Source organism: Grammomys surdaster, unplaced genomic scaffold (assembly GCF_004785775.1).
Source record: "Grammomys surdaster isolate TR1022 unplaced genomic scaffold, NIH_TR_1.0 141, whole genome shotgun sequence".
NCBI classification, from domain to species: domain Eukaryota; kingdom Metazoa; phylum Chordata; class Mammalia; order Rodentia; family Muridae; genus Grammomys; species Grammomys surdaster.
This window is the reverse complement of record NW_021604599.1, coordinates 494,997-510,227: the sequence shown is the minus strand read 5'-3', so window position 1 is coordinate 510,227 and position 15,231 is coordinate 494,997. Positions and strand designations below refer to the sequence as shown.

General features: G+C 42.7%; 1 protein-coding gene across 5 annotated transcripts in view; it reads right to left on the bottom strand.

The window, feature by feature from the left end:
* Positions 1–15,231, bottom strand: part of Sgms1 (sphingomyelin synthase 1) — a 256,971-nt gene that overhangs the window by 91,614 nt on the left and 150,126 nt on the right. For all 5 annotated transcript variants that reach the window (XM_028764013.1, XM_028764021.1, XM_028764014.1 and 2 more), the window contains one exon: positions 3,710–3,792. The gene's annotated coding sequence lies outside the window, so the exon portion shown is untranslated. The remainder of the gene's footprint in view (positions 1–3,709; positions 3,793–15,231) is intronic.

The window sequence follows — 15,231 nt, the reverse complement described above, 5'->3', positions numbered from 1 at the left end:
ATCTCCACTCCATCCTCGCCATCACTGGCGTGTGATCCCAAGATTGACCCAAGGTCCCAGGGATGCCTCGACTAGTATTTCAAAGCTGATGAGTTTTTAATGCAATAATTTCCACATTTTTGCAGTTCTTTCCCACCAGTAATGCTAACTCCCATAATTTAGATAGAGACATTAGTTAGTAGCAAATGTCCAATCAAATGTTTTCTGCCACTGAAACCCACCCTGACCTAGCCTGCTTTCATCAACACCCGGGTAATTAAGCTCTCTCTTTTATGGTTTGCACATTAAGACTTGAAACTTCCAATTGAAATGTTTGTTTTCTTTGGAAAGGCTTCATTGCTGACCCTTGAAGTGGAATTATCATGTTTTATTTGTATTGGAATTTACCCTCAAAACTCATGTCATTGAGAACTCAGAAAACGACTGATTCCCAGAAAGCTGCAACACGGACTCAGCTGAAGACCACACACCTAGCAGATCTGACCACTGTACACTGATACTTGGGATACTCGGAAACCACAGAAGGGCCGTCCTGAGAGATAATGAAACAATCGATTACCTGTGAAACACTTCATTAATTGTTAATGTCGGGATTTCTTTCTGTTACAAAGACCACCAATCCTGAGGGAGGCCCCAGGGTGGTAATTCACATTACAGGGATTTCTCCCTGGTTTTAACCATAAGCTTCCACATGAAATAGACAAGAATGAATTTTGGAACAATTCAATAATCCCCAGGCTCACTGTGGACTGTAAATGCCTTTTAAGAGGAAATAAGAGAAATGAATGTTTTAAGATTATATAAATCTGATTCAGGTTATGCCAGGTTTTTTTCTTTTTTTTAAACAGCTTAATAACAAGTGTTTTGAAAGCTAGGTGGTAGAGACTTTGAATAAAAACAACCACCACAATCTCCACGGTTACTTAGCAATTCTAGGCCCCAATTATTCCTTTCTAAAGGGCAAGTGAGAGAAACTGAAAAAGAAAGTACTTCCAGAAGAAAGTGGACCATTCTCATCCTGAGTCTGCTCCTTTTTCTATCTGACTCCCTATGAGATTTCATAATCAAGCCAAGGTGAACGTTGAAGCCATTTAGATGGTGTCTCTTTTGAAGCAATTTACATTCCATTAAAACTGAATTTCTGAATCAAGAGCAAAACCTCATGCAGTATACAGAGGTGCTGGGACTGCCTGAGCCTGGACCTGTCACAGAAGGGGGGGGGGGAGATAAGGAAGTAGAAAGCTAGGGAGTTGCTGGGACCTGTCTCTAAGAATTGTCACAGAGCAGCCAGAAGAAGCAAGAGATGTCAGGGATCTGCCAAAAACTGACCTCACCATTCAAGAATGCCAGTGGGACCCGTGATAATGGAAGATTGAGCTCGAACTAATTCTTGGCCTTGCCCTTCCACTCTAGAAGCCATGTGGTCACGAGATTGTGGATTTTACCAAACCTTGCTGTCACCAGCCAAAGCAAAGTGCTAGTATCACAGCCAACACAGGAACTGCAGAACAGGCTCTGACCTGCCTTCCCAGCAGGAGCTCACCATGGGGGTGTGTTGGAGCCAGCTCACACCTTCATGGCAGACTGTTAATTTCTCAGGACCACTGGCAAGGTGGCCACAATAATCATTAAACTAAAGGAGCTTGGGCTGGAAAGATGGCTCAGAGGATAAGAACTTACTTAAGAGCTTACTGCTCTTGCAGAGAACCTGAGCTTGGTTCCCAGCATCTCCTTCGGGCAGCTCACACCTGCCTGTAATGGCCTCCATGGACACAAACAGACACATCCATACAGATAAGCAAAAGTAAAATAAATTCTTTAAAAATTACATAAACTTGACATTTTAAAATTTATAACAAAAATAAATATGATAAATACTTGAAATTAATTATGTCCTGACGATTTTACCATTAGCTAGGTTCCTGATGCAGGTTGGGACTATGACTGATTCACAGAGGAACAAATAATGGAGTGCATTTCACTTTCAAACCCACTTTGGGCGACACTTCTGGGATAGACTAAAATCAACCACAGTCAAAGTGTTTATACCCGCTAGAAGCCTGCAGACACTGGAAGCCATCCTGGCAGAGCCACAGTGCTGACACTTACTGAACTTTGCTACCTAAAAGACTTATCAGCATCCTTTCACAGAGCTGCCATGTTTGAGCTGGCTCGTCTCTTGAAAAGGCTTATAAATTGTAAATCACAATACCAAGTATACTGACAGAAAGCACCTGCATTATTGTGCAGCTGTACTGCTGCAGAGTGTTGTGGACAGTCTTTCATGTCAGAGTGGGGCTCATTAGCTCCACCATACAGATGAAAGAGCCGAGGTAGCACAAGAGCATGTGGGTCTAGAAATGCCTGACTAATAAAGTATCTGAGGTCTCCACTGCTACATGCACTGCAGTACCATTATCACAGTGAACTGAAAACCAGCCAAATGTAACAGTCAGATAACCAACCACTGTTCAGAACTATAACATTGTGTGATAACAATTCTTCCAAGGCACTCTGAGAACTGGAAAGTTGTAAAGGAGGCCCCTTAAGACTCAAAGTTCTAGAAGGAAGCTCATTAAGACTCAGGAAATAAACAACTCAGAAGTCCTTAGGAGTTCTGGAAATTGAATGGATGCCCTAGGTCTATCCCTCCCCAAGGTCATAGAGGAAGCAAGGGCTGTTGAGGAATCCCGGGCTATTGTCAAGTTGCCTGAAAGTCATACAGAGAGTTCTGAAGCCCCATCTTTTGAGAATCATGGACCACACTATGGTGGGCTGTCAATAATGTAGTGGCCTTTGACTCATCCCTGTTCCTGTATGGGACCCTTCAGCCATGCTTCCGTAAGTAAGTAACTCCAATAAATGCTTTGTTTCGTCAAGTGTGACTTTGGTGGTGTACTTACTTTGGTCTGTAGGGTTTGCCATTGTTTTCCTACGGAGGATGTGGAAGCTTGAGTGACAGCTCTCCAGGGATAGGATCACACAATGGAGAGGGAATGGTCTCAGGCAATGGATCAAAGTTACTCAGTCAGCAATTCTGCTCCTAATCACTTCTAACGTACCCACAAAAGCTACCTAAGGAAGTGGACTCTAGGGCCCTGAAAGCAAGGTCGTCTGTGTTTTCCAGGGGCCATTCCTAGATTAACTGCTGACCTAGAACAAGGACTTCTCCAGTCCCTTGCCTTTTTCGTTCTGTTCACTAGAACTGATGCACTCAACTAAAAATGACAAATTCTACAAGGAAAGTTTCATGCATTAACAAACCCTCTCAGATGCTTGCACCCTGCTCTCAGATTTCTAGATATTTACTTTAAATTTGTCTTAATCTTTCTTTTAATTTTGTGTGTTGTGCCTGCATGTACAGCTGTGTGTGCACTATGTGCATGCAGTAACTGTAGAGGCCAGAAGAGACTCGTAGGTCCCCAAGAGCAGGAGTTACAGCCAGTGATACGCCATCCTGTGGGTGCTGGGAAATGAACTGGAATCCTCTGGAAGAGTAGCCAGTGCTCTCAACCACTAAGCCGATACTTCACCCTAATACCTACTTTTAAAAACATTTTCAGTTTTTACACACTTAAGTCAATTGACTGTACTATCCTTTTACTGTGAAAAATGTCATTTGACTGTACTGTCCTTTTACTGTGACTTCTTAAGCACAATTCACGCAATTATTAAAAGAATTCCAAAGAGCTAGCAAAAATTTACTTACGGATTATTTTTAAAAAAACTCTCCTCATCTTGGATTCCTGCAAGATACTAGCTTCTCCATGTGTTCCAGTATGTCTCCATTACCTGTTACCAGGAGGAAGAATCTCATTAGTTGTATGATCCTTACTAATAACCTCTATCAAATGTACCACACAAGTAACAATAAAAACAGCAAAACCCCAAATGGTCCAAAATTCTTCCACTTACTAGCCACAGGAATTCCTCTCCCCCAGCCTCCATTTCTTCATTTCTAAATGAGCATTAAATATCCCTTACTGTCTGTGTAGTAGTGATAGTTTACTAAGTTAAATGGCATGGTCAGCATCCTTTGATCCAACAAAGGTGTTGTCCTGGCAACAAGGACATTCAACACTTCACTTAACAATCACAAATCCTTTATTGCCCAAGGTTGAATTCATCAAATCCTGGAGATGTGTAAATAATCACCCAAGAATGGAATATTCTCAACAAAGTGCTTGGGTTTGTTTGTTTTTTAAGAGAAAGTCACTCAGAACAGTATTTCACATCCATTTTTAAATCTTGTAACAGGTAGGGTCACAAACTAGGAATAGGACTTTTGCTTTCTTTTTTTCACATGTTTCATGGGAACATCTCACTTGTTCCCAGTAGGATGCAACCATCCATCACTTTATGTGAAGAGCATGTGGCTCTGGGTGGATGACACTGACAGACAGGTCCCTGAGTTAACTTTCCTAGCTCAGAGCAAAGAGAAGGACAAGAAAGCTAACATGGCTCCATCCATATGGCGGGGCCACAGTCACTGAAGGAAAGACAGAAGCTTCAAGCTACCCAAGCCAGGAGGAGGTGCAGGGTGGACTAAGGAAGGCAGAGGAAAAAGCACCACATGAATCCAGGTGTTTCCCTAGTCAGGAAGAACTGACCAACAGCAATAAACGAGGGAAGGACCTCCCCTCAGGGAGAGACTGAAGTTCCAGAACAGGGACGAGCATGCTCATTGGCTAGCTATGGCTTTATATGGCTGGTCACTTTGCAAGGAAGCTTTTAAAAGTATGGAGAATACTGTACAATTTGACATAAGGCTCAGCGTCCAGGTCTGGAAGACAAGGACAATAACGCCAACAGTTCAGAGCAGACCAGACATTAGAGATGAGTGTTCAGGCCCATTGTATGGTGTCCTCAAAAGAAGATCCCAACTAGCATGTAACTCACATGATTACGACAGAGACTATTAATTTCCTCTTCCCTCAGCCCTTCCAACCCCTCATACACTCCCACTTTCTCTCAAGCTCACGGCCTCTTTTCTTTAGTCATCAGTAATAAATACAATCTGGTGAGTCTGTTTACTGTACTTTATACACATATGATCTCAGGGCTGACCACTTGGTGTTTAACCAGTGGGGTCCATTCCTGGGGATGGTGAGTTGTCCCTCTCCAGGCAGTCATTATTCCCTTGTCGCTCTTTCTGGAAGTAGGGCCCCATGAGAGCCTCCTTTTCACATTCACATGTCTACTGTTGTTACCCCTGTTCAGGTCTTGTTTAGGCAACCATACTGTTGAGGTATCATGAGTGAATCTTCCCTGTTGTTGTCTTTTCTAGTAGACCCATTTTTATCATAATGGAGTGTTAAATGAAGATTGCCCCCCTTCTTTGGTAGCCTTCCCTGACATCAGCCAGCAGAAGTGGGCTGTGTGTCTGTTGGTGTCAGATCAGTACTGAGTTCCTTCTGCGGACTGGAAAAGATGACTCATTTCCAACAGACGCAGTGTACTCCACATGCATCTGTAGAACGTGGGAGCCATGCCGAAAATGATGGACAGCTCACCTCCAAGGCTTCCCTCAGCACCATGTCATAGCCTTATTGAGGACAGTGTGGATAAAGTCATGCCAGCTTTGAGGAAGTATCAGAACTAATCTACAGAAGGTATCCTGGATGTCTCTAAATTACCCCTTTGACACTCCTTCCAATGATGCACACTGCTTTTACCTTCAGAATGGCCATGGACAATGTGCAGGAAGATATCTGTCTGCTTTGAGCTTAGTCCCCCTTAATGCAAGAGGCAAAACACCTTATTTACTATTGCAAGAGATATTTTAATAAATTAGTTGAAAGAATTAAAATTATGATCAAGAATGGTAATGTGCCAGCTGTTCCAAATGATTAAAAGTGATGTCAGCAACTAATGAACCACCCATTCATTCTGCCAAGCACTGGGATTTAAAAGCACAAGCTTTTAAGGATTGTGGTGGTTTGAATGAAAATGATCCCACAGGCTTATAGGGCTGGCACTATTAAGAGGTATGGCCTTGATGGAGGAAGTGTGTCACTGGGCTTTGAGGTTTCAAATGCTCAAGCCAGGCTCAGTGATTCACTGTCTCTTCCTGCTGCCTGTGCATCCAGATGTAGAATTCTCAGCAACCTCTCTCTCCTGCAGCACCATGACTGCCTGCATGCTGCCATGTTTCCAACTATGATGATGATGGATTCAATCTCTGAAAATGCAAGCCAGCCCTAGTTAAATGTTTTCCTTTATAAGAATTGCTGTGGTCATAATATCTCTTCACAGCAATAGAAACCCTAACTAAGACAGAAGTGTAAATAACCAACTCATGCCAGACTCTAAGATAGAAAGTGGGTCCATCAAGTGAAAGCTTGATTCATTCAGTATTTCTGAGTACCCTGTACTTGGCAAGCATGGTGCTGAGTATGTAAAGGAAAACTGCATAGTTAAAATTCTAGCTCCCACAGAGCTCACGTGCTGGGTGTCATAATAGACAGCTGCAAAGGAAGGAGGGAAAGAAGGAAGGAAGGACAGATAGAAGAAACCCTACTAAGACAAGGGTAGAGTTCACATCCGATTACAGTACAATAGGAGGACCAGCAGAACCAAGCAAGGAAGTCAGATGACCCACTTAACAAGGACTATCCAAATGTGTGAGTCCTGTTGAGACTAGCCTAGTACACCCTAACTATGCTTCAAACACAATGATAAAACTCCACAACAGATATGCAAAGCCTGGCTAAAACAAATACTTTGTGTGTGTGTGTGTGTGTGTGTGTGTGTGTGTGTGTGTGTGTGTGATATCAGTACTGTAGCTAGATGTCATACTATTGCTAAAAGGCATATTTAATGTTCTCAAGTAAAGTCTATGGAAAACAAATGTTCCCTCAGTGTTAAATTATCCTCAGTGTTAACAAACAGAGCAGGATAAAGTCCACATAGCAACAAAAATTAGTATCTGCAAGAGCTCAGAAATGATGCAGACCACTTCACCAGGTCACCCAGAAATGGCTCCAGGTATACTATTGCTCATAACAACAAAGGGGAAACTGTCTTTCTGATATCTGTCCATACGCCTCAGAAGCAGAAGCAAGAACAATCAGAAGATGCTGGGGGTGGGGGGTAGTTCAAAAATATTGCCAGCATCCATTCAGAAGGAAAACTGGATGATTTGCTCAAGACAACTCCGTTCATGGTCAAGCCTGGGGCTCAAGCCCAGGCAGCTTCGATCCATGTTCCCCCCACAATACGACACTGCTATTTCAATGTTAAGAGAAATAGCTGAAGACAAGACAGACACATGACAAAGGAAGATCCTAGAAGATCAGAAAAAAAAAAAAGTCCAAAGAACTCAAGGACCAAATGTGCTACTGCTACAAACCTGTTAGCATAAATCCACTGGAAATCCTGAAAGGATGGCACCATAAATGCCATTTCCTTTTAGAACCTGCTGTTGGCATAAGGAGCACAGGGCCCACCTTGGTCTTTTTAAGATAAAACATACTATGATCGCCAGACTCAGAACAGCACCCTCAGAGGGAGGACGATCCTACAGCACACAGCTCCTCACTGAGCTCTGCTTCTCTTTCACTGCAGCTACCTTTTTTAAAGCAGGAAAGAGGAGGAGGAAAAAGTCACTGAAGGAATTTGAAGTCTCTGAGGGTGAGAAAGAGGGGGAGGAGGGGAGGGAGTACAGCAGGAAGGAGGGGCTCCTAGTAGGAGAATGCACAGAGGGGACAGAAAGAGAAATAAGGTCCTGGTCAGGCTCAGGTTGGGCAGACTCCAAAGCAGCCCTGTGATCTCTGTCTCTTACAAATTCTCTTGAGTATGAGTAAGATCTATAGTCAACTTATAACTGATAGGATATCAGAAATTATAGAATGTCTGAGTTATACCATAGAAGACTATAATATCTACTCTGCCACAGGATTCTCTCCCGTGCTGGTGATGAAGAGCAGTCAGGCGGCCATGGTGGGAGCCACCTGATGAGAGCCCCTGAGGACAACTTCTACTGACAACAAGAAACCAAGGTGTTTGGCCCAAAAGCCCACAAAACCCGAATCCTTCCCCCAGCTGTACCTTGGCTAAGACAGCAGCCACACTAACACCCTGATTTCAGCCTGATTAACTCTTAGCTAATTCAGGCCCAGATCCCAGCTCCACAGCAGCCAAGAGATCACTTGTAGGTGGGTTGACCTTCGAAGACTGCGCTGGGCTGATGGCCAGGTGGCTCTAGATGATCAAAGCCGAAGGGAGAGAAACAGGTCCATGATACCTTCTCATGGCCTCTGGCAGAAGAAGAGGGAAAAAGAGGAAAAGCCCAGGAAGTATCACAGCCTGAGAGAGGGGGGGGCTCTCCTCCTAGGCTGGCCATTTGGAGGATATAATTAGTCCCATTTACCAACAAAACCACCTTCTAACTGGTGATCAGGTTTTTGGCTGGCCTTTAAAGGCTATTCAGCCAAAGCGTGGGCCGTTGAGGTCAGCATGAGAATTCTTACCAATTTACAAGCTATTCTACAAACCTAGCCATAATAGAATAACCAAGAACATGTTCTACACAATGCACTGCACCTAAACACTGTTTAAAACAGCTGTCTGGAGAGACGAGACAAGCTCAGACTTTCTCTTGGTGGCTTTAAGAACTCAATTAAAATAAAGACAAGAGTTTCATGGCAATTTTCCTAATATGAAGTCTCAAAACCAAACATACACAAAGAGAGACACACAGAGACACAGAGTTATACATATGTAGATATAGTTTATATAAGTATAGATATAGAAATGATATAGTTATAGCCATCCTTAAATCTTCACAATCTCAAGTACCTACAACCTCCACAAATCAGTTCGGGAAACCTTGACTCATGAGCTGGGTGCACTGAGCTACGAATAAGTCACTAAGCAAACCCCTCTCACCTCACAGGCCAACTGGGTACAAACAAAAGGCAGAACAGTCATCCCACAGTCACGCACTCCGGAAAGGTAGAAAACCTATGTTGCTCATGCAGGCCCAGCCTTGCAGTTGACAGACATAATGCACACACCCAAAGACTAACTGACCTGTCCAAGGTTACTCTGCAGCACAGTTCTGACCTCCTGTCTTTTTCCAGGTATCTTTCTACTGAGTTCTACCAAATGCTAGCTTTGACATGAAAACATGACAGCGGTGATATTAAATACTTGGTGTGAGAGGAAAAATAAGAGTTACCTTTTCAGGACACTAGGAAGCTCCTCCATGACTCTAAAACGCCAAGCTCTGTGGTAAGAGAGGGGGAAATACCACCACATAAAACACCCAGTGTGCCTAAAATAGGCTGTTTTTTTTTTTTTTGAATGACCTGATTCTCTTTCTTTACTCTATATTAAGTGAGGAAAAAAAAAATCCAAAGAGGGCTGCCACAGGAAACATGCCAACAAAAGACTGTTTAGACACTTAATGTATGCTGATTCCTAAGGTCTGATTTAGTCAGTAAACATTTGGAGGCTATCTAGATGCTGAACACAAGAAGCCTGGCAGGCTATCAGAAAAAACGATGCCTGTTGACACTTTTGATAACCTACAACCAACCAACGCAGCGGAAATGTTTCCAGTATGTGTTGGGAAGCTAATGGGAATGTAGACTAGGGCTGTCTTCACTCCTAGATACTTCTGTATTTAAAAGTAAACAGTAACTTGCTTTTATTGGTAATGAAACTGCTGGTAAGGCAGTTGTAGAGGCAATCTAAGCACATGGGGGTCATACCAACCCCTATTATGCACCTTTCCCAACAGGACAATCGGTGTAGCCTTTCAACTTCCTCCTTTTCCCCAGCACCACGAAGAAATAAACCAAAAGTCCACAAGGGTTCCTCTTCCCCATGATGGCAGCAGCAGCCTCTGGTAGGTACAGCTTTACCAGTGCTTGGACTTCTCATTGTAACTCAAAACCAAAGGTGGGAAGAAGCCTTGAAGCCTGGTGCTTGCAGCTGCACTTGCACCTGCTGCACGGGGAGCTTCCTGGCAGCCTGGGCTCTGAGTGTGCACCATGAGCACTGCACAGTGTGCATGCCACTGCACCAGACAACAAGTGTCACCCAAAACGTCCCAGCTCAGAGTGGAGAAGACCGTGATCCACTGCAGTACTTTAACTTCAGTTTTCAGATCTTACAGAAACATAATCCTATAATGATGGAAAACGAAGACTTCTAATATTTTGCCAACATCATTCCTCAGCAGATAATCAAAATTAGCATGTCTTTGGAACCCACTGTTTGAGGGTTTAATTTTTAAAATTGTTGCTTAAGTTGTTACCTGTAAACCAATTCTAAAACAAGCCACCTATTTTTGCCTTGTGATTAGAGTGGAATTTCCAGTTTCTGCAATGGCTGGAAACATGCTACTCCCATTTTGTACTACACAGTTATGCAAAGCAGCGTTCTTGGCACTGATGATTATAAAATCAAAATATCAATCAACTGTGAAAAACGCTGAAGATGTTTTCATCTTGTAGTATTCAATATTCAGCCAAGATTTAATTCTTTATGTGAAAATAAACAAGCACACTCATTTCAGTTAGTATACAAATAATGCTTTCATCTTTAATTAAATGGTAAAACTCTATGTATGGCAAAGGTCTGATCTAAAATAAATCTCTGTACATTACCAGCAGAGGTTTAAGTATATATATCTCACATGAACACACAAACACACACACACAGAGGTCAGAGGAAAATTTAACAATTCCTGCTCAGACTCCCCATTGGTGGTAATACAAGATGTGGGAGCCCTCGCTTCCTCCACCTTTATGAACTGACCACATGGTCTCCTTCCTAGGGAGGAACATGCAGGTGGGCTGCCTCTCCTATTCTACCACCTTCTATAAACTCACGAAACGTTTCCTAGCAGTAGATTCATGATTTATGTAAGGCAGGCAAGAGCTTGCTATCTTAAGTCGGGCAAAGCTTGTACTGTAAAGTTCTTTGTGACACCTCTGCCATGGAAAAAATAGTAACAGAGACCTACTCCTAGCTCGGTAATCTGGGAATAAAAATGCCTATAATATCTAGATTTATTATTGATTTCTACTATTGCCTTCAACATGTAGTATTCCTAGTTTTAAAAATACATTCTAAAAGGCATTCATTCACCATTATTGTTTCCTATAAAGATACTTGAATTCATGTAGTTTTTACTTTATGCTTTCTTATTTACACCAAATTCAGCTAGAGTATCTTTCTGCTATTGAAGCATTCTTCAGAATAATAACAAAAACTCACAAATCGCCATTTTGGGACACTAAATTCAGAAGGAAAGTGTACCTTTTCACAGACACATATAAGTGCAGGAACCCCTCAGCTGGTGTTCTCAGCTACACAGAAAATAACAAATGACACAAATACTAACCCAGCTGCTTCCATCCTCTCTTGCCAAAACCCTGGGGCTGAGGAGTGATCCCCATTTTCAGTGGAGCCTGGTGTTCTGAGGGGTGTAGAGTGAGACCACCCTCCTCAGTGATGAGGCCCAACTTTAAGTAGTTCTTTTACTGGAAACAAAGTTTGTGCTTTTCTCCTCTTGGCTTCTCTAAACCAAGAAACAAAAAACCTTTCAAGTATGAATGGTAATCACAATTTAAGTGAAAAGGGATTTTAAAAAAAGGATTGAAAAAGAAAGAAAGAAAGAAAGAAAGAAAGAAAGAAAGAAAGAAAGAAAGAAAGAAAGAAAGAAAGAGAGAAAGAGAGACAGACAGAGGCCAACAGAAGGCACTGTGATGTGACCTCAATAACAGAGTCAGCCTCAATATTGACTGGTGTCACCTGCAGTAACTATGAGGAAAGAGAAGAAAGAAAGGGCTAGACAACAGGGTGACAAAAAGATGCTCATCTGTGGACAGGAGGAGGACAAATCGATGAGACAGAAGAGCTGGAGCAGGATCAGAACAGGAGTGATCCAAGGTTGACGGTATGGCCTGTGCTAAGGCCAGGGGCAGAACAGCATCACTCGTGAGAACCAGACAGCGAGCATTTTTAGCATATGATATTTTCTGCAAATGTCTGATTTTCACACATTACAGTGTGAGAAGAGCTATGAGTATATCCAAAATCAACGGACACAGTTGTGCTGCACTAAAATGAAGTTAGCAAAAACAGGGTCAGATTCACTCCACAGGCTGTGGTTTGCTGACCCCCGGCCTCTCTAAGGAAACCTGTGACTAACAGAACAGACGGAGTGGACGCTACAGGTGGCCCTGACAAGCCTGGCACATCCACACACCATAGTCACTCAGTAGGCAACAAGTGCTCGAGGACTCATACTCCCATACACTAGGTTCCAGGGAGTTCAGCACTGCTGTGGGAGGGGCTGGAGGGGAGGAGGAGGGGGGTAGGGTGGGGGTGGGGTAATAAGGATAGACTTGTTCAGTGTTAGCTGATGCAAAGCCCTTATCTGTAAACCATGCTGTTTGTGGCCCATGACACACAACTGTTACCCTGTCTTATTATATATTTTACCTGCAGGGTTGTGGACAAAAATCCAAAGTAACTAAGGAAAGGAAATTGTCATGAACGAAGTCAAACAAAAGCGTTCTGATTTGTCTTCCACAGGTCCTGTGACTTCAAGACTCTCCCTAGTCTTTCCTCTCCCATTTTCTTACCTAACTCCTTCTCTAGGTGTCAATCATTTTCTCTTAAGAAATGGGTCTCAAACATCCCAGGTAAGGTGAAGGCACATGCCATACATCTCTGCTACATGAACTTCGTTACTTTGTGTCCATGTCATTCTCTGTTCACCACCTGCTTCCCGGGTTTGAGGAAGATTTACAGAAAGGTACCTTGTTGAATGCCCAGGTCTCAAACAGACAAGCAGAAAAGGAGTCAATAGGAAACAGACAAGCAGACAAGGAGTCAATAGAAAAGTCCATTGCTTACACTGGCTCTACTTAGCCAGGATGTGAGTAGTTAAAACCAGCACTTAGATCTTCCTTAGCATTTGAGGCTTTGATGCCTGTAGTGTGGGCAATGTGATATGGCCAGTGGACGAAGGAAATCGGCCCCAGATTTACCCAGTAAGACCATGCCACATGTTCTCTGGTTGGTTCCAGTAGAAAGTACCTGGCCATTTCTCCCATGCTTTGTCATTTGAAAAAATATTTGATTTTTGTTAATGATAAAACACTTAAAGGATGATACAGATGATAAGGCTGAAAAACAGTGTTTAAAATGACCACAAATTTTTAAAGTTAAGCCCAAACAGCAATGACCCAAAGCAGGAAACTCAAGTAACCACAAGAAAACCTCACCTAGAAATGAAGCCCCAAAGTAGCAACAAAAATTTCAAAATAGCTTTAGAAAATGAAAGGTGTGTGTGTGTGTGGCGGGGAGGGGGGGGGACAGTCAGTTAGAATTATATATGAAACAAGAGGATATCACTTGAAACTAAAGAAGAAACGGCACTTTTAAATCAACAAAAACTGAGAACTTGTGGTCAGCAGATAAACACTCCATGAAGTGCCGTTAATAGCATGCCTATAAAAATGAGGAGCCTGGAGGTAAGAAACAGGCACGTGAAAATGGAAGACAGTTTTCACTACTCTTGTTGCAAAGGAAGGACCTGCCCAGTTTACTGTGTATCAAAAGCATGTTACTGTGCTGGTAAGTCTGTGACATGCATACATGAACATGCATACATGAACATGCAAGGGTGACCAACAGCCAATGAGAGAGCAGGAGGAGCAGGGACATGGTGGGGAGAGCCATACTGTCAGAAGGTTACAATGCATCATTACTGTGAGACTGCCACAATGTAGAACCCCTTAACAAACGCTGTGGCAACTCCTTGTGAAGTCCCACATTTCCTCAAGGAAGTGTTTTTAAGTATATAGCCCAAAGAAAGGGAAAAAATGTACGTTTATAATGAGATATGTGCAATTATGTTCATGATATCCCTTTTTGTTCGTTTGTTTGTTTTTGTTTTTTTTGAGACACGGTTTCTCTGTGTAGCCCTGGCTGTCCTGGAACTCTCTCTGTGGACCAGGCTGGCCTGGAACTCAGAAATCCGCCTGCCTCTGCCTCTGCCTCCCAAGTGCTGGGATTAAAGGCGTGCGTCACCACTGCTCAGCTATGATATTCCTAATAGTCCCAAAGTGAAGCCCACCCTAATGTACACCAGTAGAAAACAGGTAAGTTCATTAAATGGAATATTACTCGACCACACTGACAAACACAAACAACTGTGACTCTCAAAAGCATGGTTATGCATTATGTACAGTTAAAGAAGACAGCATATATCTGAGGTTCTGGAAGGGCCAGTGCCTCCGTGCCCATTTCCTTTAGCATGGGCCATAATAGAAAGGGGCATATGAAGGGAATGGGCATGTGATGGCAGTGGGCATATGAAAACTTTCTAGAGTAAAAGGAATGTTTTTTCTTGTTGGCTTTTCATTTGTTTTATTGACATAATACCTTGCTACACAGGCCAAGCTGGCCTCAAACTTACTGTACTCCTTCCCGAGCCTTCCCCTGAGCTGAAATTATCAGTGTTAGCCACCATGCCCAACAGAAATATCCTCTATCTCTAGAGAAATACCAATTTATTAGTTTACTTCAAAAAGGAAGGGGAACCATGAGCTTCCTATCAAAATGTTCTATGAATGTTTGCATCCAAATCTTCATAGAAGTTGAATTAAAAACAATATTCTTTAATTTTATTTAACTGCTAACAATGTTTTTGTGTCCATGTGCACATATGTGTGCACGTGAAGTGAAGGCTTATAACTGACATGGCGATTCTGACTTGTGAGTTTTGAAGGAGGGGAGATCCTCTGCCCCTCCTTCAAAATGCTGGAATTACAGGCTGGCCTCCATGCACACCCAGACTTCCTCAACCACTGAGCCATCATCTCTCCTCCTCTACTAACAACTTAAACAATTTTAACACTCTGAGAGGAAAGGCTCTGAAAGGAAAGAATAAGACAGACGCAGATGTCCTAGTACTTTCATTCAGTGCTATTTTTACACTTCTATTGTACTCCAGGTAAGACAATAATAGTCACTAGAGAAACGAGCAAAAGATTACACTTTATGATTTTTTGAAATCCTCAGTCTGCTAAAAGACAAGAAAGTCATTAACTGAGGTGTAAAGGGGGATGAGGTGCTGGGAGTGAAAGCACAGTGACAGAGCGCTTGCATAGAGTATCCAGGCCCTGGGTTCAGCCCCCAACACTGAAACAAAAAGTGCGAATACATTTAGAGAAAATACACGATTCTTTTTTTCTCCCATAATCA